Raw genomic sequence first — 15,601 nt, 5'->3', positions numbered from 1 at the left:
TAAATATAATTGGTTTCCTTTGTAATCAGTCCTACGAACTTGATTTCAAGCATATAAGAACATGACCATGAGGAGGGGACCATGGACTTCACCAAGCTAATTGTCTAAAGGGCCCAGGACACACAAAAAGGGGAAGAACTCCTGCTCTAAGCTGTTATCAGTCTTGGACACTTTGGTGTGAATTTCAGCAGGTTTTCACAGTGAGCAAGACTGTGGAGAAATGGGACACCCAAGAGAGCTGTCCAAACTCCCCCCTTACCTCTCCCAGTGACCGAGCATCTCAGGAATCCGTCTAGTTTTTTAAGTAGAGTGAATGGGTTGCTTCAGGATGTGGTGAGTTCCCCCTCACTGAAGCTCTTCAAGCTGGCCACTTTTCAGGGATGTGGAAAAGGGGATTCGTGATCCAGGATGGGTTGTACTGGATATCCTCCTGGGTCCCTTCCACCTCTGAAGTTCTGAAATTATAGGAAGTACCTCAACCCCAGAGATTTCCAACATAGCTTAATATGGTTCAAATCTCAACTCTAATCATATCAATCATTGACCAACAATAATAACTCTTTATTTACTTAAGTTTTTTTGTGTATTTATCTGTTTATTTGCCCATGTGTTTATTTTTCATCCATTTATTAGTTCACTTATCTGTCTATTTACTTATTTCATAGTTCTCCCAGGCTTTAATAGAAATAAAATTTATGAGGGGGTGTCTTGGTAGGGGGAAGAGAGGGGGACAGTACCGCAGTTTGGTGAAAGGGCTTGGCCTAAAAAGGTGGGGGTGTCTGTGGCTGTTGTGAGAGACTGCTTTGGAACAGCTCCACCACTAGTCAGGGGCACCAAGTCTTTCAAGATGGTGCTGGATGTGAGGCTGGAGGTAAGCTACATGACTGAGCTGGAGTCAAGGAATTCTACTGGAAGTCTAGTCCCAAAGATATCACCAACAAGGGCATAAGATCTGTGGTCAGGTGCCATGCTATTGACCAGGAGTTATAAGTGAAGATTGGCATGACCATTACTAAAAGACTGAGCCTTGAGTAGCTAGAGGAAGTGAGGGAAGCAACCAGCAGAGAGACCTACATCCTGCACCAGGTCACTGGTCATGCCCACATCATCACCCTCATCCATTCCTCCAGAGGAAAGTTGTTTCACTGATGCACAGGGAAGGTGACCAGAGAAGGCCTGTCCTTAGTTCTCTGTTGGAGGCCATGAGTTTTCTTCATGACAACAACTTCTTGCACCATGACCTGAAGCTTGGGAATATTCTTCTTAACTTTCTGGCTTTGATTTTTCCTGACACTTGGAACCTGGAGAGAAACTTTAAGAATTGTGTGACCCCAGAATACTTGGCCCCAGAGATTCTGAAGTGTTCCATGGATGAAAGCCACCTTGGTTATGGTGAAGAGGTTGACCTGTGGAGCTGTGTGGTGATCCTATTGACACTCCCACTTGGCTCTCCCCACTTCTTGTGCTCTCTAATGATGATGCTGCAGCAAAGGGGACAAAATCCTGGTGCCATCTAGGAGCATGATAGGCCAATATTAGTTTGGGTCACCAGAATGGGATGACTGCTCAGCAACTCTCAAAGACCTGATCTCAGGGCTACTACAGATGTATACTGAAGAAAAAATAACTGGAGAGCAGATCTTACAGCATTCCTTCTTTCGAAACAGTGGAGGTAGGCAGGCTGGGAACCTCTCTCCCCTCCAGCAATTCAGAGTAACAGTACACAAACTGTTGGCTGCAGGCCAAGTAGCTCTGGCCACTCATCAAAAATGGCCTCTGACCAAGAGAGCCTATTAGAAGACCCATATGAACTTCTCCCAGTAAGGCAACTCATTGGCAGCTGTGCCTTCTGCTTCTATGGACACTGTGTAAAGGAGGAGGAGAAATATAACAGAGCTGCCCTCTAATAATGCTGGCCTCCTAGCCAATTCCTAGGCTTTTATCAGGAAAAGGAGAAAGATCTGACCAATACTGATGATGAACTTACATTGTTATATAATTAGTCCCCTAGCAGTCTGATTCCCAGCCCAAGAGTCAGGAAGTCCAGGGTTTCAGTTAATGCAATCACCCTGGGTTCTGGACATAAGCATTCTTTTCATTAAAACCAATTAACATATTAAGCATCTTTGACAGTTCCACACCCAGAATCCCTCATCTCTTCCAGTCCAGGATGGAAGTTCATCTCATCTCTGGAGTCAAGCTCAGTCATTATAATCACTTTATTATAATTACACACATGCTTCTTAATTTTGTTCTTTCCATTGATAATTTTGGAATCCTTAATATCTTGTTTTCCTTTTCCTGCTTTTCTCACTCAGCATCAAGTCATATAAGTCTTCCCATACTTCTCTGATTCTTAATAGTCGTCATTTCTCATGGCATAAGTCACAGGCCATATTTTGAATGGAGTAAGGTGTACAAATATGATCGCTCCCACTTTATAGATAAGAAAAGTGTGACTTAGGTAGATGAAATAGCTTCTGGTGAGCCTGAAAATGTGAAATTTAGCAAAGTTCTTCTGACTCTAGGCCTAAAGTTCTTTCCACCATGCCCTGCTGCCACATTGAGCCTCAGAAATCTTATCTTAGGAAAGTGACCAACATGACCTCTGAGATCCTATGACTAGAATTGTGTAATTGAATTTTCTGGTTCTATTTCTGAAAACAACAACAACACCAACACCAACAACAACTGCTACTACTACTACTATTACTATTACTACTACTATTACTACTACTACTACTACTACTACTACTACTACTACCACTACTACTACTACTACTACTACTACCACTACTACCACTATTACTACCACCACCACCACATATCAGTGTGCCAGCCTGGCATCTCTGGGCACAGGCTGACCACACAGCTTGGGATGTTCCAAACTGAATGGTCATAGACAGCCACTGGTCATAGCAATCAGGAACTTTGTAATCTCTCTGACCATGGTGATTACCGGGCTTCACTGAATGGCCTAATAAAGGGGACAGCATGTGCCATGAGTCTGCATTACCTCAATCGGTCACCACTCTCCCATATCTGAGTGAATAAGGGACCTCATGCTGAGATTAACTTAAAAGGCATTTAACTCGGCTCACACATTCACTAGCCAGTCCTATTACCTGCAAAAATCTATTACAGGCATTAACATTTTGATTTCGGTGGCACAATGAGGGAGCAGGCAGTTGGGCCTTTTATTTTGCGCGTTCCACCCCACCCCCCCAACCAGTGAGTTACTGTCTGCTTTTGTAGAATAAATTGCTATAAATTGAGTTATAGGCAGTATGAAGCCAGGTAATGTATTTCTGGCAGCTGACAGCTTTAGAGAAGCATGCATGGCAGACGTATGAGCTTATTCCAAATGGTGATGGGCTCCCACTGATCCTGAGAAGAAGCATCCAAGGGGGTAAAGGGTGGCAGCCTCAGAGGAAGAGAAACTGGGTGCCTGTTTGTTCATGGCCCAGAAACTTGATCACGCTTTAAAAGCTTCCAGGGAATGAAGTGTTCAGATTAACCAAATATTCTGTTTACCTAAGAGTGCATAGGATTATAGAGCTACAGCTGGAAGGGCTCTTAAAGCCCTCTAGCCCACCCCCTCCCTTTAACAGATGGATAAACTGAGGCCCAGAGAAGGTTACATTACTTGCCCATGGTCACACAGTTAATAAGCAACAGAGATGGGATTTGAGCCCCTGATCTCATGATTGCAGAGTCAGGTCTCTTTCCATCAGACCATGCTGCCTCCACAAATGCCTCAGCTTAGCATTGACAGCATTTCACAATCTCTTTCTCTCCTGCCTTCCAAGCTTATCAAATGATGTTCTCTCCACGTGCAAACTGGCCACTTGCTCTTCCCTAAACTCCATGGTCCATTTCCAACCTTTGCACAGGCCCCTCCCCCCCCCTCCCTCTCTCTCTCCCTCCCTCTCTCTCTCTCTCCCCCTCCCTCTCTCTTTCTCTCCCTCCCTCTCTCTCTCTCTTTCTCTCTCTCATTTTGATATTACATTTTGAGCTGTATGCCTCCCTCCCTCCCAACCCCACACTAGAGAAGTCAAACATTTCACACACACACACACACACACACACACACACACACACATATGTGTATGTATGTATGTAAATGCATGCAATACATACTTCCATATATCAGTTCCTTCTCTGGAGGTAGATAGCAACTTCCTTCATGGGTCCTTTAGAGTTGATTGGAATATCCATCTTGCTCAGAATAGCTTAGCCATTCACATTTACTCCTCAAACAGTATCGCTTTTGCCGTATACAACACTATCTTGATTCTGTTCATTTCACTCTTTATTATTTCATGCAAGTGTTTCCGTGTTTTCCTAAAATCAACCCGCTCATCATTTCTTACAGCACAGTAGTATTGCATCACAGTCATACACCACAACTTATCCAGCCACTCTCCAATTAACAGGCATCTTCTCAATTTCCACTTCTTTGCTACCACAAAGACAGCTGCTATAAATATTTTAGAACATATAGGTCCTTTTCCTTTTTCCCTGATCACCTTCAGAAACAGACCTAATAGTGGTATTCTTGGGTCAAAGGGTATACACAGTTTTATAACTCTGGGCATAATTTCAGATTGCTCTCCAAAATAGTTGGATTAGTTCACAGTTCCACCAACAGTGTGTTAGTGTCCCAATTTTTCCACAACCCCTCCAACATTTGTCATTTTCTCCTTCTATCATTTTAGCCAATCTGATAGGTATAAAATGATATCTCAAAATTGTTTTAATTTCACTTCTCTAATCAGTAATGATTTAGAGCATTTTTTTCATATAATTGATTTCTTCTTCCCCAAAACTGCCTGTTCGTATTCTTTGACCATTTATCAATTGGGGGATGATTCACATTCTTAGAAATTTGACACAGTTCTCTACATATTAGACATGAGGCTCTTAGCTAAGAAACCGTTCATAAAAAAATTTTCCCAATTTTCTGTTTTCCTTCTAATCTTGTTCATAATGGTTTTATTAGTACAAAACATTTTAATGGAATAGAATCAAAACTATCCATTTTACATCTCACAATGCTCTCTATCTTTTGCTTATTGATTAATTTTTCTATCCAAAAATTTGATAGGTAATAGCTCCATGTTCTTCTAATTTACTTATGATATCTCCCTTCATGTCTAGGTTAGACATCCATTTTGCCTTATCTTGGTAAATGATGTAAGATACTAGTCTATACTTAGTTTCTGCCAAACTACTTTCTAGTTTTCCCAAAAATTTTTATAAAAAAGTGAATTCTTATCACAAAAAATTAAATCTTTATATTTATCAAACACGAGGTTACATAGTCATTTATAACTGTGTATTGTACATCTATTCTATTTCACTGATCCACTTTTTTATTTCTTAGTCAGTACCAAATAGTTTTGATAATTACCACTTTATAGTACAGTTTAAACTCTGGTACTGCTAGACCTCCATTTTTTTTTCATTAATTCCTTTGATATTCTTATCCTCTTGTTCTTCCAAATAAATTTTGTTATTATTTTTTTTAGCTCAAAATATTTTTTGGTAATTTGATTGGAGTGGCACTGAATACTTAGATTAGTTTAGGTAGAATTGTCATTTTTATTATATTGGTATGGCCCACTCATGAACAGCTAGTATTTTTTCCAATTATTTAAATCTGACTTTATTTGAATAAAGAGTACTTTATAATCATGTTCATATAGTTCCTAGGCTTGTCTTAGCGGGTATATTCCCAAATATTTTATATTGTCTATGGTTATTTTAAATGAAATATCTCTTACTATCTGTTCTTGCAGGGCTTTGTTGGTGATATGTAGAAATGCTGATAATTTATGTGGTTTTATTTTATATCCTGCTATTTTGTTAAAATTATTAATTGTTTCCATTAACTTTTTAGTTGAATCTCTAGGATTTTCCAACTATACCATTGTATTGTCTGCAAAAAGATATAGTTTCATTACCTCTCTGGCTATTCTGATTCCTTCAATTTCTTTTTCTTCTATTGCTATTGCTAGCATTTCTAGTACAACATTGTAACCAATTGGGATTTATATCAGGCGGCAGGGCTGGTTCAATATGATAATGTTTGCTGATGATTTTAGGTTAGATGCTTATTATCATTTTAAGGAAAAATCCATTTATATCTATGCTGTCAATTGTTTTTTAATAAGAATGAGTTTTGTATTTTGACAAAAGCTTTTTCTGCATCTATTAATACAATCATATGATTTTGTTACTTTTGTCACTGATATAATCAATTATGTTAATAGTTTTCCTCATGTTGACCCAGCCCTGCCACCTGATATAAATCCCAATTGGTTACAATGTATAATCTTTATGATATATTGTAGTCTCCTAACTAGTATTTAATTTAGGATTTTCACATCAATATCCATTAATGAAATTAGCCTATAATTTTTTTTCTTTGTTTTTGCTCTTCCTGGTTTACGTATCAGCACTATATTTGTTTTATAAGAGAAGTTTGGTAAAACTCCTTCTTTGCCTATTATTCCAAATAATTTATTTAATATTGGACTTAGTTGATCTTTAAATGTTTGGTAAAATTCACTTGTAAATCCATCTGGCCCTGATACTTTTTTCTTAAGAAGCTCATTTATGGCCTGTTTGATTTCTTTTTCTAAAATAGGTTTATTTAGATATTCTATTTCCTCTTCTGTTAATCCGGGCAGTTTATTTCTTGTAAGTATTCTTCTATTTCATTTAAATTATTAAAAATATTGGTGTATAATTGGGCAAAATAACTTCTAATAATTGCTTGAATTTCATCTTCATTAGTGGTGTACTCACCCTTTTAGTTTTTGATACTAGTGATTTGGTTTTCTTCTCTTTTTAAAAAATCATATTAACCGGGGGCAGCAAGGTGGTACAGCGGATAGCGTGCTGGCCCTGGAGTCAAGACGACCTGAGTTCAAATCTGACCTCAGACCAGACACTTGACATTTACTAGCTGTGTGACCCTGGGCAAGTCACTTAACCCCATTGCCTAGCCAAAAAGAATAAATAAATAGCACAATCAGGTATCAGCTATCCTTAAGATAAACAACAAAGGCTTCTTTAGGGGCAGCTACATGGTGCAGTGGCTAGAGCACCAGGCCTAAAGTCAGGAGGATTTGAGTTCAAATCCGGCCTTAGACCAGACACTTGACACTTACTAGTTGTGTGACCCTAGGCAAGTCACTTAACTCCAACTGCCTAAAAGTTTAAAAAAAAAAAAGATAATTAGCTCTATTTTACCTCTCCCTACCCAGTTTTATTTTTTGGGATCATCCCATCATAATCATCTCAACCCCAAGCCTTCTATGAACACACTCTTTTCAACTACCCTGGTAATAACATTCTTAAGAGTTACAAATAACATTTTCCCATATGAGAAGTAAACAGTTTAAACTTATTAAATCTCTTAATAATGTCTTTCATGTTTACTTTTTTGTGCTTCTCCTGACCCTTGTAGGTCAAATTTTCTGCTCAATTCTGGTCTTGTGTTACCCTGACTGTAGCTCCACAATATTTAAATTGTTTTTTTCTACTTGCTTATAATATTTTCTCCTTGACCCAGAAACTTTGAAACTTAGGTATAATGTTCCTGTGAGTTTTCATTTTAGGAGCTCTTTTAGGCACTGATCGATGGATTTTTTCAACTTCTATTTTACCCTCTAGTTCTAGAACCTCAGGGAAATTTTCCTTAATAATTTCTTGAATTATAGTATCTGGACTTTTTTAATCATAACTTTCAGGTAGTTCAACAATATTTATATCATCTCTCATCAATGTTTACCAGGTCAGTTGTTTTTCTAAAGAGATATTTCACATTCTCTTCTATTTTGTTATTTTGTTTGATTATTTCTTGGTATCTTATGAAGTCATTAGCTTCCCATTGAGTTATTTGCTTCCATACATTTTTGGATCTCTTTTTCCAACAGGTTGGCTTTCTTTTCATAATTTTCTTGCTTTTTCTTGCATTATTCTTATTTTTTTCCTAATTTTTCTTCAACCTCTCTTGTTTGATTTTTAAATCCTTTTTAAGCCCTTCCAAGGACTTTTGGGAGGCTTGTGACCATTTTACATTTTTCTTTGAAGCCTTGTAAGAAAGCGTTTTGTCTTCTTTTGAATACGAACCTTGCTCTTCTCTATCGCCATAGGAGGTACATATGGTCGTGTTCTTTCTCTGCCTCATTTTTTTCTAATGGTCCGTTTCTTGGCTGTTAGCCCTATATTAGGGTTGGGCTCTGCTCCTGGGGTGTGGGGGTTAAGTCTCAGGCTTCAGGTTTTTTGTGCTGCTGTTTTCTGATCTGGAGGCCTTTGACCTCTAGGTTCCTTTAACACTCTATGATTCAAGGCCAGGTGTGGTCCCTGCTCAGCCGGCTCACTTTCTGGTGCTCTCAGGCACTCCTCTCTGCCCCTGAGCCACTACCAGGGTGCCCAGCACCACTGCCAATGCTCTAGCTTCCGGTGGTCCCTGCAGCTGCAGGAGCATCAGCTCACCCCTCTGCCCCAGAACTGAAACCAGGGCCTCTGCCCTCCTGGGGGTGACCACAGCCAGCAGGGACCCGCCCCTCTGGGACTGTCCTCATGCCTCCTGGGACCTGGCCTGGGCCCTGAGTCCAGCACAAGCAGGGTGCCCCCCCCCAAAAAAAAACTTTCCCTGATCAGCCGCCCAACCTCCACACCTTCCAGAGGAGTGAAGGTCCCAGAAACTGAGGCTGCCCCTAGCCAGCTGCCCTCAGGGCTTTTTTTGTTGATTCAGCGGAATCTGCCCAGAGGTGTTTGCACATCAATCAGGTCAAATCACCACCCCTACCCCAGCCCCAGTTTAGAACTCTCCCAAGCTGTTTTAGGTTGGTTCACTCCTTTACCCTGACTTTTCATTTTTCTGCCACTCAAGTTCATTTTGAGCCATTATTTTAAATTGTTGGGGGGGGGGGGTGGAATGTGGGAGTGTCAGGTAGTTTCCTGCCTTATTTCTGCCATCTTCCCACAATTCCTCCCTCTACCTCCTCTTACTTGCCAAATCTACTAGGCTTTTCTCTATTTCTTTGTTAAATTCCATCTATTTTATTTTTCAGGTCTGCATTCACTCCCTCCCACCTCCCCTCGCCATTGAGAAAGCAAGGAAAACCAACCCTCTATTACCAATAAAACAAATCAGCGTGCTTTTCTCAATCCTCATTCTTCTTGACCTCTCTGGAGCCTTTGCTCCTGTCAATCACCCTCCTCTTCTCAATACCCTCTTCTCCAGGTTTTCACGACATCGCTGGCTCCCGGATTTCCTCCCACCTTCCCATTCCTTCTCAATTTCCTTTGCTAGATCTTCATCCGGATCATGCTTGTTAACTGTGGGTGTCCCCCAAGGCTCTCTCTTGTGCCATCTTTCTCTTCTCTATATACACTATTTTACTGATCTCATAAAGTTCCATGAATTCAATTATTATCTCTATGCAGGTCATTCTCCAATCTTTTTTTTATAAAACCCTGATTCTAATTCCTGATCTCCAGTCTCACATCCCCAGCTGCTTATCCAACATTTTGAGCTACATGTGCCGTAGACATCTTAAACTTAACGTGTCTAAAACTCAACTCATTGCTTTTCCAATAACCATCTTCTCTTCTAAATATCCCTATTACTCTCCAGGGCACCACCATACTCTGACATCCAAGCTCACCATCCTCAAATTCTTCTTCCTTTTTACCCCTTACTGCTGTGTCCTATTGATCACAGCTTTGCAATCTCTTTTATATATATGCTCCTTTCTGTACTCAACACTCTCACCACGCTGGTGTAAGCCCTCGTGACTTCATGTTTGGACTTCTGCACGTGTCCACTGGTTGGTCTCCCAACCACGTGTCTATCCCTGCTTCAGTGGAGCCTCTATTTATTTGTCAAAGTGGTCTTCCTAAAGCACAGATCTGACTAGGCCCTCCCCCCCCAATTTAATAAACTCCTATGGCTCCCTATCACCTCCAGGATCAAATATAAAGTCCTCTGTTTGAATTTTTTAACGCACTTCATGACCCAGCCCTTTCCAATCTTTTTGTACCTTACTACCTCCCACATGCTCTATAATCCAGTGACATTGGGATATTTACCGTTCCTCCCTATATTTTCATTGGCTATCTCCTATCTGGAGCTCTCTCCCTCTTCATCTCCACCTCTTGGCTTCTCTGGCTTCCTCCACGTCCCAGCTGAAATCCAGCCTTTTCTGATCCCTCTTGATGACAGTCCCTTCCCTCTGACATTATCTCCAATTTATCCTGTTTACATCTTGTTTATGCATAGTTATTTACACGTTGTCGTCCCCCTTAGACTGTGAGTTTCTTGAGGGTAGGGACCATTTTTAACTTTCCTTAAATCCTCAGTGCTTAATGTGCCTGGCACAGAATAGGTGTATTTTTAAATGGTTGTTAACGTGACTTGCCTTTACATATTAAGAAACAGAGTCAGCAAGATAACATCTTGTCATCATTAGATCATAGCGTCCGGTTATTCAACCATTTCTAAATCTGCCTAATTGTTCCACCATCTTGTCTAAGTATTTTCTTGTCCATAAGGATAACATAAAAGAATCTGTCAAATATTTTGCTAAAATCTATGGCATATGACCTACGGATGAGTTCAGGGTGCACTCCAAGAATGTTGGGGTGCCCCCAAAATGATGAGGAATAGATGTACGGATCCTGGTGTCCTGAAAGAATTCACTTGAACAGTGTCCAAGTTAAAGAAAGGCATTTACTGGAGTGATGCACCCAGCAGACCTGTTCCCTGTGAGGCAGAGCCCCAGTGAGCTCTACTCCATGTGGGAGGCAGAGCATAGGCAGCAGGCCTTGCTCCCCTAAGAGAGCAGAGTGGCCCCTGCTTCCTGTAGCAGGCAACGGTGGTTAGCCAGGTTAAAGATCTGTTTTAAATACAATTTTATGGAATGAGGGGGAACAGGGACAAGAGAATGAGAGAAGCAGGCATGGCTCCAAAATGGGGGACATCAGGAAGTCCCGAGGTACCTTTATCATACAGATAAGCAAAGAGAATAGGAAAGGGAAGGGGAAGAGTTGTTCTGGAATTGGGGGTGCTTTGTGAAAGCACACAGAGAAGTCCGCGGTGGAGGCTCAATGCATAGTCTTCTTTGATCCCTTTTCTAGTTGGTCACATCCTGTATCTTACCTCCTATCTCACATCTGGCATCCTGCTTGCTTCATCTGCCTCAAGCACTCCTTTCTACCTCATCACTACCAGTTAAGTAAAGAGTCCCCCCCCTTAGCTTCCAGTGAATACAAACCTTTCTTTAAAAAGCCCCCAACCTATCCTTTTAACAATACACTCTATAACTCTGCCAGGAATCACTCAAGCTCCTCAGCCTATAATTTGAAAAACTCACCCTCTTCTCTTTTTCTGAAGGTGGGAAGAATAAGAATCATAGAAATAACAGCTAACATTTATATAGTGCTTAGTTTGTGTCAGGCATTGTGCTAAGCACTTTACAAATATCATCTCATTTGGTCTTTCACAACAACCCTGGGAGGTTGTTATTATTATATTACAATAATTCTTATATAATTATTGTTATACTTATTATCTTATATGTATTTATATGATACATACTATATTAATATTATTATCTTCATTTTGCAGTTGAAGAAACTGAGGCAAACAGGTTAGGTGACTTGTCCAAGGTCATACAACTAGTAAGTATCTGAGAATGGATTTGAACTCAGGCTGTACTGCCCCCAGGCTCAGCTTTCTATCAACTATGTATTTGCTCTTCTCAGTTCTGCTGCACCTCTTCCATTGTCCACAATTTTTCAAAGATCCCTGGGAACGTCTCACCTATCACAGCTGAAGTCCTCTCAATACCCAGGAACGGAGTTTCAAGTTATCAGGTATGGTAACTTGAACTCACTAATGGCATCCAGATGTTCTTTTAACATCAACTCACCTATTAGCCAATTCTGCTGTATTCTTCAAATCTCTTGGAGAAAAGAGAAATGAAACAGCAACGCAGTCTCTTTGTCTTCTCTTTGGCAATCATTAGCATCGTGCTATCCGCTCTCCAGCAGGAGTCCTGTCCCTTCTTTGATTTTCCTCTTGTCCCCAACATAGTTTTTTAAAGCTAATTTTCGTAGTCTTCCGCTCATCACAACCGTTGGTTGCATGTTGACACCCCGATGCTATTCTTATGAAAGACTGTTGGTCTTTTGTATTCATCCGTACGATGAGTTCTCGTTCCTCCACAACAATCTGTTACAAAGCTCTTCCTTTTAATCCTCATCTGAATAATTTGAGTGTGTGTCTTTAAAATTTCATTTTTGAGAGCTACTCACCCCTTTCAGAATAACTTCATCTGTAGAATTTCAGGTCATAGTATTTTGCAGATGAGAAATCTTCTCTGAACTACAAAAATCTAGGGTTTCTGTTACAATATGCCTGGTGTTCTTTTTCAGTCAAAAAAAATCTAAGATAGATTGATATCTTCTTTCCAAGGTTTTTATTATTTCTATTTCAGCAACCAGTTCCTCCAAGTGGATAAGGATCAAATCCATTAGGGCAGTTTCCCATCATTGCCAATGACATCTTTTGAAAAATGAAATTGTCATTGAAGCAAGTCAAGAACCTCGGTTGTTCTGCTTTTGACTGAGAAAGATCTAAGAGACATCCAGATTCATTGAAGGCCCTGATTTCAACTACATCGTGCCTCCATTCCAGGTTTATTACTGTTTCCCAGGCTTCTCATCTATCTCCTACTTCTTGCCTAATGATTTGTAATGTGATACCATGAAAATATTGCTTACATTTTTCCCTCCATTCTCACCTCCCTCTCTGCTTTTATTCTCTGTCTTGGCCCATTGCATGACTCACATGAGTACATCTTCTTAATAAACAGCGGCACTCCACCGCCCTTTATATCTCTTCGGCCCTGGGATAACCACTCTATTTCTAGACTATCTCTAAAGTCATGCCACTATATTCCAGCCTCCTCCCACTAGAACTCAGACTCCTGACCCTGGGAAGCTGGCTCTGATCTGTTAGCTTTCACCTTAGTTTACCTGGACTTGTGCTCACCACCATACTTCCCAGCCATCTCCAAGCCAAGTCACTCCACAATGCCCTCCATCATGCCCACCCCTTTCTAACTCTTGCTCCCATATATGTATTATCTTCTCCTATTGTTATATAAACTCTTTGAGGACAGGAACTGCCTTCCTTGCCTGGACTTGTGTGTCCTGTACTTAACACGGTGCCTGGCACATAGTGAGTACTTAATAAATGCTGACTTTGTTCCGAAAAAAGTTTGACCTGCCATTGCCATATTTCAGTCAAGAAGCCCATCGCAACCAATTTCAGTGACCCATGTGAAGTCAAATTTATCAGCTTGTGTTAATATCACTGTTTAACTTTTTACTCCTCATACTTTGGAATTCATAGAGAGATATCTAGGATCAGAGATTCCATTACTGCTTTTCTTCTTGGATATTGTCTCTGGTGAATGTCCGGCCCTTGATGATAATATTTCTTTGTTTTTTTTCTTTGTCGTACCTGCACATCTCTGTAACTGACATGTGTCTATACAGGCAATTTTATCTCTTTTTTCCCCTTTTTCATTTTAAGCAAGTTTGGCAAGACTCTAGGAAAATATATGCTTTCTCTGCCCCTTTTTAACTCTACTCCATCCTTAGCCATAGTCAATTACTTTATTTTAAACCAAGCTTCAGAAATCTATATTCTGTTTTCAGACACTGTCTTCAAAGTTGGTTATATTTAGTTGATTATATCTCAATTCTTCCTTTTTCTTCTGAATCTCTGTCCTTCAATTAAGACTATGCCACGTGCCTTCTCAGGGTCTTTAGTGTTGTAGATCATAGGGGGGGGCAGGATTATTTGTTTTTGCTCAAGACTTCATAATCATTAGCAATGCTTTCTTTGTTGTTCAGTTATTTTTCAGTCGTGTCCGACTCTTTGTGACCCCATTTAGAATTTTCTTGGCAAGGATACTGGAGTGGTTTACCACTTCCTTCTCCAGCTCATTTTACAAATGAGGAAACTGAGGCAAACAGGGTGAAGTGACTTGGCAAGGGTCACACAGTAAGTATCTGAGGCCAGATTTGAACTCAAGGAGATGAGTCTTCCTGACTCCAGGTCCAGCGCTTTATGCATTATGGTGCCACCTAGCCTCCCCAGCAGGGCTTTCTGGGTTTCTTCTGATAGCATCACTTGTGCCTGCATGGATCACCAAAAAGCTTGTAGTTGTCATTCAGGGTGCACAGACCTTGGAAGGCTCTCCACTGTCCCAGATATATGCCCAAGGAAGCAGCATACCCCCCTATTGGCCATATCTGATTGACCTCTAGCTGTCTTGGTACCCTTCATTAGGGGTTCCTACCTCTTCTCTCTCTGGCCATTATTGTATGGTCTCTTATAGAACTTATGCACAAACTATTGGTTGGTATGCCTGATTCTGTCATGCCAAACCCACACACAGGCTTCCATAGAATCTGGAACAGAGACTCTGTCCCGATGACCAATGCTTTCTTAGCCCTCGAGAAGCTCAAGCATTGCAGGAACATGGAGTCCTACAGAAAGTGCCTTTGTATATTTCACCATTCCTTGGAGCACAAACAGATGGCTGCTCCTTAGAGGGTCCAGCTTCATCATCTACTTATTAGGGGGCAGCTAGGTGGTGCAGTGGATAGAGCACCAGCCCTGGATTCAGGAGGACCTGAGTTCAAATCCAACCTCAGACACATAACACTACTAGCTACATGACCCTGGGCAGGTCACTTAACCCCATTGCCTAACCAAAAAAAAAAATCATCTACTTATTAAAGTGTTCCCCTTTCTCCTCTGGGCCACAGTCCTCCACTTTCCAAACTCCTGAGACAAGTTAGTATTGCCATCACTGCTTCTTTCTTTCCTCCCCATTCTTTCCTTTCCCTTCTTTCTAGGAACACAGTCTCTCTGATAAGCTGGAGAGGAGACAAGTGTTTCTCCAGACCTTTCACCTTCCATAGGAAGGAGATCCACTTGTGTTTGACCAGTCGGTAGTTGTTATCAGGCACCAGTAGAAACACAAACCCATCACACACCCTGTGGGTCAGTGCAAAATCTCTCTTGCCCTCCAGATGTACTGAGAGTGAGAACCTCAGTTCTCTGTTGTTCTTATGGTTGAATCTAATAGCAAACTGTGATGGCCAGCTGCTGGCAAGCTCTGGAGAAAGGCTGTATTTAGAGAGGGCTTCTCTGCCTCTTCTCAGGGTGGGACATGAGGCACCTCCATTGCCTTCAGTCCTTAATTAGCAGATTCCTGCTAAAGCCTTATTGGAAAAAAAAAGCTGCCAGTACTGGATCAAGGTAGAAATCAGACTTCCAGACACTTTTCTCCTCTACCTTTCTATTATTTTCTCACCAAACATCCACCTTCTCTCTTTACCACAACACTCAGCCTGTCTCTTATCTGCTATCTTATGAGCAAGGATGCAGGAAGGTGGTGTCTCTGACTTCCCTTATAGAATGGAATGGTGCTCATAGCCACACGCATGGAAAGTACCTACACAACTGGGCCAGCCCAATGCACAGTGAATCAGTCAAACA

General features: G+C 40.9%; 1 pseudogene; it reads left to right on the top strand.

The window, feature by feature from the left end:
• The first annotated feature begins 847 nt into the window (after nt 1-847).
• Nucleotides 848-1,907, top strand: LOC114050334 (annotated as a pseudogene).
• Nucleotides 1,908-15,601: the final 13,694 nt, after the last annotated feature.

Source organism: Vombatus ursinus, unplaced genomic scaffold, assembly GCF_900497805.2.
Source record: "Vombatus ursinus unplaced genomic scaffold, bare-nosed wombat genome assembly UNPS02003292.1, whole genome shotgun sequence".
NCBI classification, from domain to species: Eukaryota; Metazoa; Chordata; class Mammalia; order Diprotodontia; family Vombatidae; genus Vombatus; species Vombatus ursinus.
Note: the sequence above shows the minus strand (reverse complement) of the source record. Positions and strands in the feature narration are given on the sequence as shown.